Below are 13820 nucleotides of genomic sequence, written 5' to 3'. Positions count from 1 at the left end.
GGCCCTGTGGGCCCGCACCTATTTTAATGATAGCCCCCGGTACCTTGCGCACCAGGGGGTGTAAAGAAAACAAAGCGCAAGCTCAGCTTCGCAGATCAAATGTGAATCCCCCTATGCAGGCCTAGGGGATCAGGGTGTTTCTACTCTGATCCCTTTTATTGATTTTTTTAAATTTTTGACGTTTTTTCTTGTGACTCGGTTCAACCGAGTCACAAGATGGCTGCCAACACTTCCTGGATGGCAGCCAATCAGATCGCAGGCACGAGATCGGGAGGGCTTGCGGATCCTCCGCTGCCATATTTGTATATCTGAGAAATGTTAACATTTCTCAGGAAGTATTGAACGGATTTACACCACTTTAAGAGCTAACTTTCTGCTAAAGTTGGTGTAATTCCGTTCAGCAGTTCGGGCTGTAGACGTGTCTAAAGTTTCCTATGGAAATTAAAATGGCAAAAAAAGTGTTTTGGGACCCCCTCTTTTTCTTGATGGATCACTCCGAAAATTTCAAGACAGCAGCTGACGTGACCGCCATATTAGTTTTCAAAATTTTGCAAAGATTCGACAAACGTTATTGGCAAATAAAAAAACGCTTTTCCTATGGAAACTAGTTCCTAACTATAACTACCTACTGGTGACTGCTGGAAGGTAATATACATATGTATATATATATATATATATATATTCACTGAAAAAACCATGGGTTTCACACACGTTATAGTTAGGAATTAGCATTTAAAAAACCTTAGAAATTCAGTGAAAAAACCATAGGTTTCACACACGTTATAGTTAGGAATTAGCATTTAAAAAACCTTAGAAATTCAATGAAAAAACCAAAGGTTTCACACACGTTATAGTTAGCTGGACATTTTACTCGTAAAAAACCATTGAAATTCCCCCGTTATAGTTAGTTAAGCTAACTATAACTCGCGCGCCCGCAATGCACTGCTGATGACGTCACATATTACATTACTCATGACATGGTCAGTGACATCACTCATGACATCACTGATGACATCTCAAATGACATCACTGATGACATCATCCTTGTGATAGAGTGGCAGACCTCCTCTCACCCTAATATAACCTTTGATACACACATTCAAAAATAGAGACTAAACTTTTCAAAACAATGGACATACCAATACCAGTTACAACAACCTATTCAGTAATTCTAAGATCCACATACACATCCACTCATTCACCAACAGTCCTATACAGTCACTCATACATGTACTCACTCATCATATGTACTCATACACCTATACATCCTGTTACACAATGCCACTCATCCGTAGAGTTACTCACACACATAGTCACTCATGCTAATAAAGAATCAAACATCCGTTTACTTGCATATAGTTATACACACACCACCACACTTACTTCTACAAAAACTTACTCATACTTAGTCTTTTAAACAATCACTTATAGAAACACATATTTATTCATACAGGAACTCTTTCAATCTCTCACTCTCACATATACTCACTTATATACACCAATAGTCACATATACTAGTTAAAAACATATGTAGTTACTCATAAAGACACTGTTGAGACAGTCATTCACTCACTAACACACCCATACACACACTCATCCACCCATGCAGTCCTGCACACATACTATCTTCAACACATACAAACAGTGAGTCACTCATTCATGCACCTATGCACTACGTAATACCCCCCACCGAACCATGCAGACACTCAGACTGATACTCAAAAAACCAACTAATAACCTATATAGACACTCATGTAGGTACTCACCAACCATACAGCCACTTATACACAAAGTGAAAGACTGATACAGATATATACATATTTAAACATTACTCACTAAGCCATGTATTCACTATGATACACTTAATCAGTCAGTTACACAATCAATTTTTCAAAAACAAATCATCCATTTAGACACTTATATACCCATTTATTCTTCCATCGACCTTGAGATATACATATATAAAACATATTTAATTTTCAGAAAAACACACATTCACTGGATGATGTCATCAGTGATGTCATCAGTGATGTCATTTGAGATGTCATCAGTGATGTTATGAGTGATGTCACTGACCATGTCATGAGTGATGTAATATGTGACGTCATCAGCAGTGCATTGCGGGAGCGCGAGTTATAGTTAGCTTAACTAACTATAACGGGGGAATTTCAATGGTTTTTTACGAGTAAAATGTCCAGCTAACTATAACGTGTGTGAAACCTTTGGTTTTTTCATTGAATTTCTAAGGTTTTTTAAATGCTAATTCCTAACTATAACGTGTGTGAAACCTATGGTTTTTTCACTGAATTTCTAAGGTTTTTTAAATGCTAATTCCTAACTATAACGTGTGTGAAACCCATGGTTTTTTCAGTGAATTTGCAAGGTTTTTTAAATGCTAATTCCTAACTATAACGTGTGTGAAACCCATGGTTTTTTCAGTGAATTTGCAAGGTTTTTTAAATGCTAATTTTTTTTTTTTCTTCTATTTTTTTAAACATATTTTTAATTTAATGTTCTAACCTTTTATAAAGACTATGCTTAAATTTTTAAAATTCTTTAATATGTTTTTTTAAATATATTTCATAAAATAAACATGTTAAAATTTTTTGCAGTACATTTTTTCCTTTTTTTTTAGTACGCGTACCGTAAGCTTACGGTAAGCGTACGGTTTACGCAATGCCCGTAATTTATCTACGCTGTTTGCGTATAGTTACGCAATTTGCGTAGCCGCGCGTACTCCGCGTGGGACGCGTACGCGTGTACGCTACACGCGCACGTTACGCGGAAGTGTCGGGTAGTGACTGTTATGCGCATGCGCGCAAGCGCGTGTCTTTTTTACGCGCATGCGTACTTTTGCCGTAAGCGCACCGTAAGCGTACCGTAAGCGTACGGTAGGTCATGTGATCATGAAACACAACTTTTGATTGGATGAAACTACTTTCAGTTCTAGAACTCTCCTACACCACACCCATTCCCCTCATTTCTGCTTGTGATCCCTTAGGAGAAGGAGCTGGGTTGTCTTTGTGATACGATGGCAGAACAGCAGAGCCCTTCTGAGAGTGAGGCTAGCACTAGCAGCACTACCTTGAGGCAGAGAGCGAGGAAACAAAAGACCTCTTATGTATGGGATTATTTTACTTTTCCTGAAGGCCAGCTAAAGGTAAATGCACCCTTAGTGACTTGCAAGCTGTGTCAGCGTGTACTTTCAAGAGGTAATCCTGACAGGAAGTATTCCTTTGGGAATCATACCATGATGAGGCACCTCAAGGATGTACACAAAAGGACACATGCTCGACTTTTTGGAGGTAACCCTTCAGAAAGTCAACCAAGCACATCCACAGCAGCTCAGCCTGGACCATCATCTGCAGGGCTGACTCCTTCTTCTGCAGGTCAGGTGAGCCCTTCATCTGTGGGGGGAGCATCTCCTTTTGCTGGCCCTCTGGAAATTAACCCTCGATTTCTGAGGGTTGATATTCGATGTGCCTCTTGTCATGATCTAATTTGTCATAGGGAGACCAGTGTTTCCCTAGTGAACCTCAAAATAGATCAGCACACTTGTCACAGAGACTAATTTTCCCATTCTTTCTTTCCTCTCTCCCTGAATGAACACAACGGCTCTTTTAAGAGCCAACCTTATCTTTCATCTTTTTTTTATATATGTTTTCAAAAAATGTTTTTTTTTTTTTTTACCGTGCGCGTAATTTTTTTTTTTTTTTTAAAAAAACACTAAAAATCAATTATCACATTACAAGGTCTTTGAGACACTACAATTATTATTATTGACTTACCATACCCACTCAAAAAAATATTTATTCATTTGTTTTTTTTAAAAAAAATTGCTTTAAAAATGGTTCTAGTTTTCGAAAATTTTCTATATCAATCTGAAAAAAAAGAAAAAAGTATTAATATTTTTTAAACATTTTAAAATACAGTACACGTATTTACATATTTACCAAAAAATATTTTTGCCTTATTTTTGCTGTTTTCAGAATATATTGCATTTCACTATAAATTGTGAAAGCAATTGCATTCATCATTTAACAGCGGGCAAAAAAAAAATAACAATCTCAAAGATTGTATTAAAAAGCCCAGAATCTCTTCTCACTTAAACTTAACATTACAGAAATGCATAATATTCTAAAAAAATATCATCAAAAAACAATACTTATTTCTTTAAAATACCGTCTGATATTTTTGTTTCAGAAGTATAATCACAATATTATATCTCAAATAACTCCACAATACATCTGATTCCATTTCCTTTAGGCCAAATAGTAATTTTAAAAAAATTTTTGGATTAAATTTCCAATGGTAATCCAATAAAATTCTAAAGTTTAATTTGTCCAGATCTCACCGATTCTCTGTAACATTTTGGTTCCCGAAATTTTTTTTAATAATTTATTAAGTCCACAATAGAATTGGTTACTTTTCCGCATGGCCAAATAGTAATTTTAAAAATCTTTTTTGAAAAAATTTCCAATGGCACTCCAATAACATTCCAAAATTTAAATTGTGCAGATGTTACCGATTTTCTCTAAATTATTGGTTTTTGAAAGTTTCATAAAAAATTAAAAAAGTCCACATTACAATTGGTTATCTTTCCATTAGGCCAAATGATAATTTAAAAAATCTTTTTTTTAAAAAATTCCAATGGTAATCCAGTAAAATGGTAAAATAATTTTGTCCAGATCTTGCCAAGTCTCTCTAAAATTTAGGTTTCAAGAAGATTAGATAGGAATTTGCTAAATCAAAAGGCAAACGTTGTTTGAAAATCAATTGGGAATCATTACACAGTGTCCAGCCTTTTTCACATTTAAGATAAACTGTGTAATGTCCAGAAGTAACAGTAGGTCCATCATGGAAAATTATTGCAACAGTTACAAAAGTTTTTCCTGAAATTGATAATTGCTGTCCTGTAAACTTCTTTATTAAAGTATCCAATTTTGAACCATCAGCTCTACATCGTTGCATCATTAAAATTACATACTGTCCGTATTCCTTTAAAATTAATGTTGAAAACATGTCAGATTGACACTCACCGCATTTCATGCTATGATTAGCATCTTTAACTAATTTTGCAAAAGTGACTGTTTTACTCTCTGGCAATGTCAAATAAATAAACCTTTCATTATCAACATTAGAGCCACATATATTATAACAGTTTTCACAACTATGTTCCCATTTATAAGAGAGACCAAATAAAATATCAATTGCAACTTCTTCTTCTTCCAGTACTTGAAGAAAATACATCAAAAATTCGTGTGCATCTTGCTGTTCATTTTGAGAAAACTGTGTTCGTCCTGAACATACATCTAAAAGTTTTCTAATTTCAGTAGCACTTTCTATTTGAGTTTTATCTTTACTCAGCTTTTGAAAAAGGAGACTCAGCTCAGAACAGAATCTTTTTCCCTGATTTACTATTATCTGCTCTTGCAAACTTTCCAGATAAAATGCAACATTCAGCACTACATTTGCGTAGCAGTTGACACCAGAGCTATTTTCAAAATGACATCCTACAACCTGTTCTTCATTTTCCTTTTTCTTTTTGCTTGCAATTACATCACTCCTCTTTTTTTTCCTCCTCTCTACATCTTCATTACAGATATTCTCATTTTTCCTTTTACGAGAAACTACACGTTTCTCCAACACAGGATACTGACCTAAATGAGGAGCATAGCTTCTTCTTAATCTATTATACTCCTTTACACAGTTTGTATCAGCACTAACTTTTGAGTCATCAAAGTCTATCATGAATAAACCTGATAATGTTTTCACTCGTGACAAAGCAACATATGCCATACCTTCTTTGAACACAGTTGAACCAATGTTCACAAATGCACAATCTACAGTCAATCCTTGAGACTTGTGAATAGTTACAGCATATGCTAGAGAAAACGGAAACTGCTTCCTACGTACATATAAATCTTTCACAAGCATAAAACGAACTGAACAACGACAAATGTCTTTAACTTCTTCTATCTGATCAAATTTTATTTTTAAACATTCAATTCCATCTTTTTTCTGATAATTAATAAAACCCACAACTCTTCCCATAGCTCCATTAACTAAACCTTTTTCAACATCCAAATTTCTCCTTAAAAATACTCTACAGTTCATGCAAACATATAGATTTTTTTCTAATCCAGCTGTTTTGGAAATGTTCTTCTCTAGTGAATCCAATTTATTTTTCAGTGTGCCTGTTACTGTGACAGTAATTCTTCCATCCTCAATTTTGTCCACTGCTTCTAATTTCCTGATCTCTTCCTTTTCCAATTTCAAAAGCTCCTCATTGAATATTGAGCATTCACGTAGAGTTGGCATTAAGCAGATGACACTTTTGTTTTCTGCAATGTTCTTGTATATCTTCTCTGCAACTATTTCTTCCTTTGGAAATAAATTATGTAGCAGCCGACTCTGTAATGCTTTTTTGCCAACTTCTGTGAGTAGTCCAATTCTGATATCTTTCAGAATACTTCCATATTCTTCATCACTTGCTTGCCTCATATTAGTAGTAAGTTCCTTGTACTCAAAGAAGGACCAAATATTTGTATTTCCGATGCTTCCCAATGACTTCTTCGTGTCTTCATGTGTGACAGTATTAAACACTGGTTGTCCTTTAACTGGAGTAAGTTGCAAAAGATCTCCAAAAACTATGACGTGTTTTCCACCAAATAACATGTCATAGTCTGTCTTCAAAATTTGCTGCATTATTAAATGCACAAAGGCAAGCATTAAGTTTGATACCATGCTCACCTCATCAATAATGAGAACTTGCATCTTCTTCAATACTCTTGAAACTTCCAAGGATGCTTCTCCAGTTAGCTTGTTGTATTGTATTTTGTTCTCATGCTCCACTGGTAACATTAGCAAACGATGTAAAGTGATTCCTTTTATGTTATATGCTGCTAACCCAGTTGGAGCAGTAACCACACAAGACAAAGTAGAATCTGTTTTTTGCTGTAGGTAGCTTCTGATGACTTTTATAAGGAAACTTTTTCCAGTTCCAGCTTGTCCGCTTACATACATCCTGATTGGATGAAATGATGTGCATGAGCACTCTTTTTTTTCATGTAGAAATCCGTGATCAATTTTGTTTCTGATCTCTTCATAAATTTGTTGCTGCTCTTGATTCAGTTGTCTTTCCAAATTTTCTAAGTCTATAAATTCTTCTTGAGCTTGATTCATAGCCGTTTCCACTTCATTCATGGCTATTGATGCTTCATTTTCAACGATTGGTTGTCCTAGGGGATCTTGACTGAGTGTTCCTGAACTTTGGCTGTCCTGAGAACTGTCTCTAGCTATTTCTGCTGCAATTGTAGTTTCCTGTTCAATTTCTTCATTTAACATTTGCAGATAACTTGAGAATGTACTGCATTGTATGCTGTCTTTGCAAGCATTAAAAGAATCTTCATAGCTTTGAAATTCTCCCAGTAGTTCATCCTCTGTACGCCATGGTTTAAACAACTGTAAAAGAGCCAAGTAGTAAAATTCCTTCTTGTCAGTAGTGTCGCAACTCAGCTTCCTGTGATTTATCAAACTTCCTTTTGTTTGCTTCACCAAACATCCTTCCTCACCAACGACTTTATATTTTCCATTGTTGATGTCTTCTGCGGCTTTCCGTGAATAAATGTAGTTCTGCAGCACTTCATAGAGACACATGTTCTCCAGATGTTGACTTCTCTTGGGATAATATGTGTCCAACATATTTGATTTCAAAATATCTGTACTTTCTGGGTCATTCTCGGCCAAATATTCAATTTCTCCAACAGATTTCAGTACCCGATTTCTCATTGCTGCAAGGCCTAAACTTGCCCAAATTATTCTTCTTGACTTCGAGTAGAGACTTGCAGAAGATAACCTATCTGAACATTCGTAGCATCCAATTTCTCGATGCGATAACATCTTCAAACTGAAACTGTACAGCTTCTTACTGACAGTCTTCTCGTGAGAAATCTCTTCCCACATTTCCTTCAATTCTGTTTTTTCTGATTTCGTAATGTAAGACGTTACATATCGAGCAACAGCAATTGAATTGTCAGCTACATACTGTATATCCATGTTAGCGTTCCACATGGATAAAATGACTGGGTTGTAGTCATTTATATTTTTTGATTCTTCTTTTCTTTTTAGGTTGTAGGTATTCTTAGGTGATTTTCTTGTGATAGTATGTCTCACAGCTGACATAAAACTGTTGACTCTTCCATTTGAAAGAACAGGTCTAGGAAATCCAAATCGACATTTAGTGTAGTATTTATCTTTGCTCTTGTATTTCCGTCGACAGTATTTTCCACACCGATGACTTTGGAAACGTAAAACTTGCTCCTTTAACTTTTTCTCTTCTGTGCTTTTTGGTATAGCACATGTTGCATATTCTTCAATGAAAGATAACACTGCTTCATCAGTATCTGTTCCAAACTTTGGGGCATCCTTGATCCACAACAGCATATGAATATGAGGAGCACCTCTTGCCTGGTACTCTTTTCTCCAAAAGAAATCTACTGCTTCTCCAAGAGGTGGATTTTTTTTATTGCAGATGAAGGACATCATAGCCTCAACTCTATGATTGAAATATCTGCAAACATTAACCGGATTCAATGAGCACAGTTCTCCTGCTGTCTTGTATTCAATGTTTTTAATGTTTGAATTTGCCTCTCGTAGAAAATCCAGTAAATCATCCCAAGCGTACTCCGCACAGCTTAGGGTAACGAACCATGTTGGTGTTCCTAAATTCCGTAACATGCATTTTAATTCACCATGGCGTCGGTACCAATATTCATTTGTCCCACGCTGACAAGCCATCAGATTGATCAGTTGTGTTTCCAAATGATCATCTCGGTGCTGCACTTTCTCCATAAAATCCTTAGCAGACACATTTTGTAAATGTACTCCACTTTTTAAAATGTGATTTACTGCATAAGACAGTGCAGACAAGTCGCTTTCAAATAAAAGATGGAACAAATAAGGAATACTTTGTCGAAATCTGGGATCTTCAGCATATAGTCTTGTAGTCCGATACTCAGAAGCTGGAATCTGTTCTGGACGTTCATCGTATCGTCCTCCTTTTCCTTTAGGAAACAGCTGGGGAAAACATCGAGCTTCCAAGCTCTCCTCCCATACACTCACGGGAGTTCCTTTTGCTTTCTTCATCTGAAAGAGATCAATATTGTCTCCCATAACTTCTTTTGAATGAAGAGGATGTATGCTAAAATGTTCATAAATTTCTTCTTCCTTTGACTTGTCCACTTTTTCAATTTGTCCAGTTGGTGTTTCTGTGTCTTCTTGTAAATCTTCTTCTTCTTCTTCTTCTATATAAATTGATTCATACCATTTGTTATTCCTTTTCAAATACAAATTTGCTCTTTGTACTTTCCGCACATCTACCAGCTCCTGCCAAATCTTCTTATTCTTTGTAGGTACACCATTAACCAGAATAACTAATGGTTCAGTTTCCAAAGTATCCGCATCAATAGTTTCCATATTTTTTTTCAAATCCAAGGGCAAATACACCACTCTTCCTTTTAAACCTCTCAGTAAATCAGAAGGAGGTAATTTACCAGTTTTGGGCTCCATACGTACTATGGTCTGGAACGGATGAACACATTGAATGAGTATAGACTCATATGTATTTAATTCAGAAAGTTCAGCAGGAATAGCATCCAATTCTAAATTATTATGTACAGCTCTGGTCGGCATTCTATTTTCCTCTAAATTGTTGTAACAGTATTTACAAATACGCTGATCTTCACCCAAATCAAAACAATTTTCTAGAAATATATATGTGGCAAAATCCTTCCACTTATAATTATCTTCATTTTCACTCTTTCTGTAGAGATCAACATTCCTAGTTTGTTTTCTATAATGAGTTCTGCGGCAACAAATACAAGTAAAATTTGGTCTTTCATTAGAGACTATTGCAAATTTTGTTATGTGATCATTAAATGTGTTACTTACAGAGGGTTCTACATTCTCTTCCACTTCTTCCTCATTTACTGTGTCCTTCTCTGCACTGTTTTGTTCAGGACCAAAGTAACAAAACTGAATTTCATCAACAACCTTCTCTACATCTGATACCGTTCCTCGGAACAGAGCCCTATTCAATTCATTTAACTTTATTGCTGGACTTTTGGCAAAATACAACCGTCTCACAAACTTTCTCATTTCAGTATGATGAACAGCCAGCATCCTAAAATGATGGAAAACACTATTGCACACTTTTCTAGATAGACAAGCCAGAGAATGACCCTGCAAACCAGTATTCTCTCTCACTCTGCATGGATCCAGACTTTGAAGCACCTTAATCTTCTGTTTTATACTTTTTTTACTATATTCTCTTAGAAACTCTCGAAATTTGTCAATAGATTCCTGACGCACAGTGCAAATACTACTACAATTCCAAGTGTACACTGGGGCTTTAGGACGTCTCCCCATAGCCTCATCTGCCATCACTTGTACCTCATCTCTTGGAACCATTATCTCCTTCTCCATTATGCAACCATTTTTTACTTCGTAAGAACGACCTCTGGTGTCAACTGCATGCAGCAAACTATTACTTTGAAAATAGCTCTCTTCATTAAAAAAAGGTTCACTACTTGAACTATGCATCCACTTTCCTAAAAACACTTTACAAAAGTTTGTTCTGTTCACTACTCTTTTCCTTTTGCTATGTGATTTCAGTACATTAACCATTTTGTCTAATGTACGCATCCTATTCAAAATTAAAATGAATAGTTTCCTTTTTAATTCTAATGCCTTTGCTGCAATGGCTTCTATTTCTTTTTTTCTTTTATAAAACTTTGTCTTTTTCTTATATTTCTTCACATCCTTCATCAAATTGGACACAACTCTTCTCTGAAACATTTTTCTACGTATCTCTTTAAACGCTGTTTTTCTATTTATATATATCTTTTCAGTTGCTGAAGGTATATTTGCATTAACTAAATTGTCAATTTTTTCCTCTCCTTTTTTTTTCAAAACATCCTTTCGAGTACAGACATTTTGTACATTTTTCATTCTTTTGAATATATTTTTTAGAAATTGTTTTTTCTGCTTACCAGAAGATTTTTTCTTTTTCCCAACATGAGCATCTTCTACTAACTTTGGTCCTCTAGTTGTCTTCAAATATAGGTTTTTTTTGTGCGTTTTTTGAACTCTGGATTTTGTAGGCATCTTAAATTTTGTCCACTGCTCTTCAGCAATACCTGAAAAAAACTAAAAAAAAAAATCCTTTATTTTATTTAAATATATTACTACATTTCTTTTCACAATAGTCACAAAACGTAATTTCTTTGCCAATTTGAATGCACACTTACTGCTCTTTTTTTTTGGCAAGTTAAAATCACTTTTACAGACTGACACATTATGAAACCACTTTTCAGTTTTTTTAAAAAGCCCATGTCCAGACTGCTTTTTCAGACCACCACCATGTGTATCCTCGGTGACTGCCTACACTCCAGCAAGGGCAACCAGCCTTAGTGATGCTGAATGTATTTGCATTATAGACTGAAACCTCAAAACCCCACTCGCTACTAAATACTGTGCATGATTATACATGGAAAGGAGCTGGGTGTGTGCTAAGAGTCTGCTTCTTCCCCCAAAAAATCGCTCCCCCTTTTTCCTACTAATGCAACTGTGAAATCACCAGAGCAAAACGCAATAAATCTCTGCCTGTAATTCCTATTTCCACACAGAGTCATGTTTTCACATTAGTCCCAAAACGAAATTTCTTTGCCAATTTGAAAGCACACTTACTGCTCTTTTTTTTGGGCAAGTGAAAATCACTTTTACAGACTGACACATTATGAAACCACTTTTCAGTTTTTTTAAAAAGCCCATGTCCAGACTGCTTTTTCAGACCACCACCATGTGTATCCTCGGTGACTGCCTACACTCCAGCAAGGGCAACCAGCCTTAGTGATGCTGAATGTATTTGCATTACAGACTGAAACCTCAAAACCCCACTCGCTTGTAAATACTGTGCATGATTATACATGGAAAGGAGCTGGGTGTGTGCTAAGAGTCTGCTTCTTCCCCCAAAAAATCGCTCCCCCTTTTTCCTACTAATGCAACTGTGAAATCACCAGAGCAAAACACAATAAATCTCTGCCTGTAAATCCTATTTGCACACAGAGTCATGTTTTCACATTAGTCACAAAACGAAATTTCTTTGCCAATTTGAATGCACACTTACTGCTCTTTTTTTTTGGCAAGTGAAAATCACTTTTACAGACTGACACATTATGAAACCACTTTTCAGTTTTGTTAAAAAGCCCATGTCCAGACTGCTTTTTCAGACCACCACCATGTGTATCCTCGGTGACTGCCTACACTCCAGCAAGGGCAACCAACCTTAGTGATGCTGAATGTATTTGCATTACAGACTGAAACCTCAAAACCCCACTCGCTTCTAAATACTGTGCATGATTCCACATGGTAAGCAGCTGGGTGTGTGCTAAGAGTCTGCTTCTTCCCCCAAAAAATCGCTCCCCCTTTTTCCTACTAATGCAACTGTGAAATCACCAGAGCAAAACGCAATAAATCTCTGCCTGTAATTCCTATTTGCACACAGAGTCATGTTTTCACATTAGTCACAAAACGAAATTTCTTTGCCAATTTGAATGCACACTTACTGCTCTTTTTTTTTGGCAAGTGAAAATCACTTTTACAGACTGACACATTATGAAACCACTTTTCAGTTTTTTTAAAAAGCCCATGTCCAGACTGCTTTTTCAGACCACCACCATGTGTATCCTCGGTGACTGCCTACACTCCAGCAAGGGCAACCAGCCTTAGTGATGCTGAATGTATTTGCATTACAGACTGAAACCTCAAAACCCCACTCGCTTCTAAATACTGTGCATAATTATACATGGAAAGGAGCTGGGTGTGTGCTAAGAGTCTGCTTCTGCACCAAAAAAATCGCTCCCCGTTTTTCCTATTAATGCAACTGTGAAATCACCAGAGCAAAACGCAATAAATCTCTGCCTGTAATTCCTATTTGCACACAGAGTCATGTTTTCACATTAGTCCCAAAACGAAATTTCTTTGCCAATTTGAATGCACACTTACTGCTCTTTTTTTTTGGCAAGTGAAAATCACTTTTACAGACTGACACATTATGAAACCACTTTACAGTTTTTTTAAAAAGCCCATGTCCAGACTGCTTTTTCAGACCACCACCATGTGTATCCTCGGTGACTGCCTACACTCCAGCAAGGGCAACCAGCCTTAGTGATGCTGAATGTATTTGCATTACAGACTGAAACCTCAAAACCCCACTCGCTTCTAAATACTGTGCCTGATTATTCATAGAAAGGAGCTGGGTGTGTGCTAAGAGTCTGCTTCTTCCCCCAAAAAATCGCTCCCCCTTTTTCCTACTAATGCAACTGTGAAATCACCAGAGCAAAACGCAATAAATCTCTGCCTGTAATTCCTATTTGCACACAGAGTCATGTTTTCACATTAGTCCCAAAACGAAATTTCTTTGCCAATTTGAATGCACACTTACTGCTCTTTTTTTTGGCAAGTGAAAATCACTTTTACAGACTGACACATTATGAAACCACTTTTCAGATTTTTTTTAAAAAGCCCATGTCCAGACTGCTTTTTCAGACCACCACCATGTGTATCCTCGGTGACTGCCTACACTCCAGCAAGGGCAACCAGCCTTAGTGATGCTGAATGTATTTGCATTACAGACTGAAACCTCAAAACCCCACTCGCTTCTAAATACTGTGCATGATTATACATAGAAAGGAGCTGGGTGTGTGCTAAGAGTCTGCTTCTTCCCCCAAAAAATCGCTCCCCCTTTTTCCTACTAATGC

Source organism: Triturus cristatus, chromosome 4_2 (assembly GCF_964204655.1).
Source record: "Triturus cristatus chromosome 4_2, aTriCri1.1, whole genome shotgun sequence".
In the NCBI taxonomy this organism is placed as follows: domain Eukaryota; kingdom Metazoa; phylum Chordata; class Amphibia; order Caudata; family Salamandridae; genus Triturus; species Triturus cristatus.
The sequence above is the reverse complement of the archived record's forward strand: the minus strand, read 5'-3'. Positions refer to the sequence as shown.